This window comes from Euphorbia lathyris, chromosome 4 (genome assembly GCF_963576675.1).
Source record: "Euphorbia lathyris chromosome 4, ddEupLath1.1, whole genome shotgun sequence".
NCBI classification, from domain to species: Eukaryota; Viridiplantae; Streptophyta; class Magnoliopsida; order Malpighiales; family Euphorbiaceae; genus Euphorbia; species Euphorbia lathyris.
This window is the reverse complement of record NC_088913.1, coordinates 5,060,340-5,066,339: the sequence shown is the minus strand read 5'-3', so window position 1 is coordinate 5,066,339 and position 6,000 is coordinate 5,060,340.

Genomic DNA, 6,000 nt, shown 5'->3' with positions numbered 1-6,000 from the left:
ATCAAACATGGGATTTAGCCATACCACCTCCAGGGAGAAATATTATTACTTGCAAGTGGGTTCTCAAGATGAAGGAAGGGATATCACCTGCAGATGGAGTCAAGTATAAGGCTAGAGTTGTTGCTAGAGGTTTCAATCAAAGAGAGGGAGTGGATTATAATGAGATATTCTCACCAGTAGTCAGAAACACCTCTATTAGAGTGTTGCTAGCTATAGTTACACATCAGGATTTGGAGCTTGACAACTTGATGTAAAGACAACCTTTCTACATGGAGATTTGGAGGAAGAGATCTACATGACCCAACCAGATGGTTTCTAGATTCCTGGAAAGGAGAATTATGTTTGCAAGTTGAAGAAGTCCTTGTATGGACTTAAGCAGTCTCCCAAGCAGTGGTATAAGAGGTTTGATAGCTACATGATGCAGCTGGGCTACACCAGGACCCCATATGATTGTTGTGTCTATTACAATAAGCTGGAAGATGAGTCTTTTATCTATCTGGTGTTGTATGTAGATGGCATGTTGATAGCTGCAAGGAAGAAGCACGACATTCAGAAGTTGAAGGGTCTTCTCAGCGCAGAGTTCGAGATGAAGGATTTGGGTGCAGCTCGGAAAATTCTGGGAATAGAGATTTACAGGGACAGAAGCAAAAGGAAACTTTTTCTGTCACAGAAGGGCTATATTCAAAAGATCTTGTTAAGATTTGGCATGTCTACCGCAAAGCCCATAGATACTCCTAGTGCTGCAAGTGCACATCTGTCTATTGCTTTTGCACCTAAGTCTGCTGAAGAGAAGGAGTACATGTCTCGAGTTCCCTATGCTAGTGCAGTAGGAAGCTTGATGTATAGAATGGTATGCACTAGACCTAATCTTGCACAGTCCGTTAGTGTTGTTAGCAGGTTTATGGGTGAACTTGGCAAGGAGCATTGGCAAGCTGTGAAGAGGATCTTTCGGTACCTAAAAGGTACATCTGACGTTGGTCTCATTTATGGAGGTGATATAGAGTGTTTGGTGACAGGTTTTTCAGACTCTGATTATGCTGGAGATGTTGACAGTAGAAGATCTATGACTGGTTATGTTTTCACTCTTGGCGGTTCAGTTGTCAGTTGGAAAGCTACTTTCCAGCCTACAATTACTTTGTCTACTACGGAAGCAGAGTATATGGCACAGACTGAAGCTGCTAAGGAGGGGATTTGGCTTAAAGGACTGGTTAGTGATCTTGGTCTACATCATGATCAGGCTACACTGTATTATGACAGCTTGAGTGCAATCTGTTTAGCCAAGGATCAAGTTCATCATGAGAGGACCAAGCATATAGATGTGAGGTATCATTTTCTGAGAAGTGAGAAGAGGGTCAAGGTGAAGAAGGTAGGCACTGCTGACAATCCGGCTGACATGTTCACCAAGCCTGTTCCACAGAGCAAGTTACAACACTGTTTGGACTTGCTAAACGTCAGAGATTATTAGTTGCCCTATGGGGGCGACTCTAAGGCAGAGGGAGAAGTCTGTTCATCTTGCACTGTCATGGTGCATCTGTTATGTTTTCAGGAGGATTCAAGTCAAGGTGGAGATTTGTCATAATGCCTTGAATCATGGGTTTCCTATTCAGAGTAGTATTGGGTTTCAGATTCCTAGTTGGATTGGGATCATGGGTTCCTAGTTGGATTGGGATCATGGGTTCCTAGTGGGATTGGGATCATGGGTTCCTAGTGGGATTAGGATCATGGGTTCCTAGTGGGATTAGGTTAGATTGGGTATTATAAATACCCCATTATGTAAATCTAATCTTTGTAATCTGATTTTCGCCTCCTAATAATACTATTCTCCTTCTGCATTTGGACTAGCCAACACAACGTTGGTGAACCACGTAAATCTGTGTTCGATTGATTGTTTATTATTTTATCTTTCATTAATTCCACACAACAGACACATTTCCAACAAACTCCTCCTTGCCTTAGTATTTACAAACATCCAACTTGTTTCAAAGTTTGTTTTGATGATGTACTTCCCATCACCATTCTAGAATTGGACCTCTTGATTCAAAGTTTGTTTTGATGATGTACTTCCCATCACCATTCTAGAATTGGACTTCTTGATTCAAAGTTTGTTTTGATGATGTACTTCCCATCACCATTCTAGAATTGGAGCACTTCTCTCCAAATGCTTCATATTGGTCACCAATTTTAAAACAATGTTTCTTCTTCTTCTTCTTCTTCTTCGACAACATGTGTCAACTTGACACTTTCTTCAGACTTGGTTCTATAATTCTTTTGAATATGCCCAAACCTTTTGCACTTGTGACACTAAGGCTTCCCTTTGTACCAGCAATCGTCTTCATGGTGACCGGGCTTGCTACAGATAGCACATTTGGACTGAGCTTTTCCTTTTAAAGATGAACCCTTTGCTGTATAAGCACCTTCAACTACTTGTTGGGTTCCTTCTTTTCTTAAACTTCTTCTTTGCTCTTGTGCATATAGAGCATTGATTAATTCAGACAAGGAAATTTGACTGATATCTCTGTAATCTTCTAGAGATGAAATTTTTGCCTCAAATCTTTCGGGCAAACTTACAAGCACTTTCTCTATGATCCGGCTATCGAGTAGATCTTCTCCCATCAATCGGATTTTATTTATCACCGTCATTAGTTTATCAGAAAACTATTGTAGAGTCTCCTTTTCTTCCATTCTCAAAATCTCGAAATCTCTTTTGAGATTTAACAATTGCATTCTTCTTGTTCTATCATTGCCATGATAGAGACCCTTCAAAGTATCCCAAGCTTGCTAATTTTGGCCATCAAAAACTGGTGCAACAACTTGATTAAAAGATGATACTGCATCTGCTTCCATTCTCATAGATCCCTAAAGATAATTTGCTCTGATACCAATTTGTAGTAATTAACTTTTTAAGAGTTTGGAACCAACACAAAGAGTTTGGAACCAATACTAACTTCTATTGAACTTCAGGAAATTTATACAAAATTACAAACATCAGTTACAACTGACTTCCATTACTTCTCCTAAACATAAGCAATAATTGAATAACTTCTCTTAAATTCAAATAATTAAAAAAAACATTATCTGCTAATAAATTAACTAAGGCACATTTCCAACAATCTCCAACAATGGGACCAGAGATTCATTTGAGAAAACATAAGTAAACCAGTCTCACCTTGAGCTTCCAATGATAAAGGTACATGAACAGCCATTGGATCCCCATCAAAGTCTACCTTGAATCCCTTTACAAACTAATGGATGTAAACTGATAGCTCCCATTTGTATAGGGTTTTTAGGATCATTATTTTAGTTTGTTTTCCCCTTTTTTCCTTTTAATTTCAGTATCGTTTTATTACTTTTTAGTTAAAATTAGTAATTTCCATTATTTATGGCATTTTCTATGTTTTCAAGTGTTTTTAGGCCTATTTGAGCATTTTCGAACCAGACCCAAGCCTATTGGAGCATTTCCGGATTATTCAGGGACCATCAGAGCACTTTTGGGATTCATCAAGGACCATTAGAGCACTTTTCGGAAGCCCAAGGACCTAAACGGATAAAAGTCGGAGCAAAATCGTCCCATTTAGGACCTGTCTCATCGAGACAGGCCCTCATCTCGTCGAGACACTCCTTGTCTCTACGAGACGAGGCGGGGAAAGGCGCACCAACGCCATCCCCCTAGCTGGAATGCGCGGATCGGGCCCTAAAGCCCATTAAAAACACTATGTAAATGCCCTTTTTATCCTTGAGGCATTAGGGTTTCCTCCCTAACTCTATAAATAGGGAGCTAATCCTAATCCTTGAGGGGGGATTAGCCACTCAATATATCAGAGAGCCGTTAGGGCTTTCTCGCCTCCACAATGTAGTTTTATCTTTTAGTTTAGTTTTCCTGCTTTCTAGATTAGGTTTATTTTTAGTTTTTATTTCTTATTGAAGAACAATTGATGGGAGAAGCTCCTCATCTTCTATTTCTGTAATCAGAAACGACAAGCGGGTTTTGGATTTCTATCTCTCCCTCTTATCTTTTCTTTTTATATTTAATTGAAGCTTTTTCCATTATTCATATTTGCCTATTGCTCTGATTGTTTTGTCTATGAACTGATCCCCATCCAATTTGGGATGAAGATGAAATTGATTGTATGAATATGTATGATTAGGGATCTAGGACCTTTGATTGATAAGTTTATGCATGCTTAATGCCTAGAAATTGTTAGGAACATGATTTATGCTAGAATGAACATTGATAATGATCAACTAGCCTGTTTATGCATATAATGTGCTTAATGCCTGTGACCCTAACATTAAATAGGATAATAGATAGATGAGAACCTGACCACGGAATCGTCTATTCCGAATTTGTATTAACCTGACTTCGCTAGAGACCACTAGGAATGAGGCTTTGTGGCTGGGCTACGACTTTAGCCTTAGTTGTCAATAAACCTAATGCTTTGCATGACCTAGGGTATATGCCTAATCAAGCCGTCACCCGAATGCATGTGAATAGGAAGGACAATACTGATCACATTAGTCTTTCACTTAGGACAATTACATTCAATCATTGGTAAAACATAAATCTGAACTCCCTAAACCCATACATAGGATTTAATCAAAGGATTCCTCAGCCTAGATTGTGTCATCCATTAATTCACCTTCTACCATGTCAATTATTCACTTTATTGTGTTATCTTTATTTCTTTCAATTAGTTAATTAGTTATTCAAAACCCAAACATTTATCCAACCCTCTAAACAATTAGATCACTCTAGGTAGATTTACTAATTATAACAAATAGTCTTTGTGGTTCGATCTCGTGCTTAGCACAATATTACTTGTTGCGATAGGATACACTTGTCCTATTAAATGCTATATACTTCACGAGAATCAAGTTTTTGGCGCCGTTGCTGGGGACTATTTCGTTTATAATTAGATTAAATTGAATAGGTTGAAGTAATTGTTTAGATTTGTATATATATATATATAAAAAAAAATTCGGGTTTTTCGTGTCGTCGAGACACCTGGCTGTCTCGACGAGATGTAAAAAAAAATTTTTTTTTTCCGTTTAAAAAAAAAAAAATTTTTCTCGCCTCGTCTCGTCGAGACATTGTTCATCTCGACGAGACGGACCAAAAAAAAATTAAACGTTTTTTCTTTTTCTTTTCTTTTGATTTCTCTATTCTTATGTTTGTTTTCTTTTTTCTTTCTATTGGCAAAACCCTCTAATCGGAATACTCGCCGATGCCGGATTGATTTTCTGCAGCTTGAATTTGAAAATTTAGCATTGAAAATTCGGGGTTGGATTGACAGCCACCCCTGAGGGAGTTTTTCTATCCTATTTCTTTTCTACACTTTATGTTTTGCTTTTATGTAATGATGGAAGTAAATGCATGTTGTAAGTGTGTGGAGGAGATACTAGGATAGGATGATTTTTGATTCTGCCATTTGCATGTTTTTAATTTCTTTTTGTTTTTCTATATTAGGTTGCATGTTTTGTTTTAAGATTTCGTTCTGTATGTTTTTGTAATTCTGCCCATTGGAGCCTTTTACCCCTTTCTTTGATCAACCCTATTACAAACCTTAGCCTTCTTAAATATCATTTCTCACCCAAGTTAATTGACTCAATTTAGTTTTGATAAATCCTTAGACACACCTATCCTTCAAATTCTCGCTAGCAATCATTAAAAGGTTATACTTTTAATAGAAGAAGCAACCTTTACCCATTTGATTTTCACTCTTTATCCCCTCTATTCAGAAAAAAATAAAAAATAAAATAGAGGAAAGGATAAAAGACGTGTTTATATTTTTAGTTGCTTCCCGAATACTTCATTGACTCACAAACACAACCTTGAGCTTAAACATTCTTATACATAGCGGATAATGTGTCCCTTTTGGATTCTGACTTGCTTGAGGACAAGCAAGATTTTAAGTGTGGGGAGGTGGTTTATAGCTCCCTAATGTGAAAAATGTGTCCTTTTTGCGACAATTTTAACTATTTGAGTCATTTAACTTTTTACCT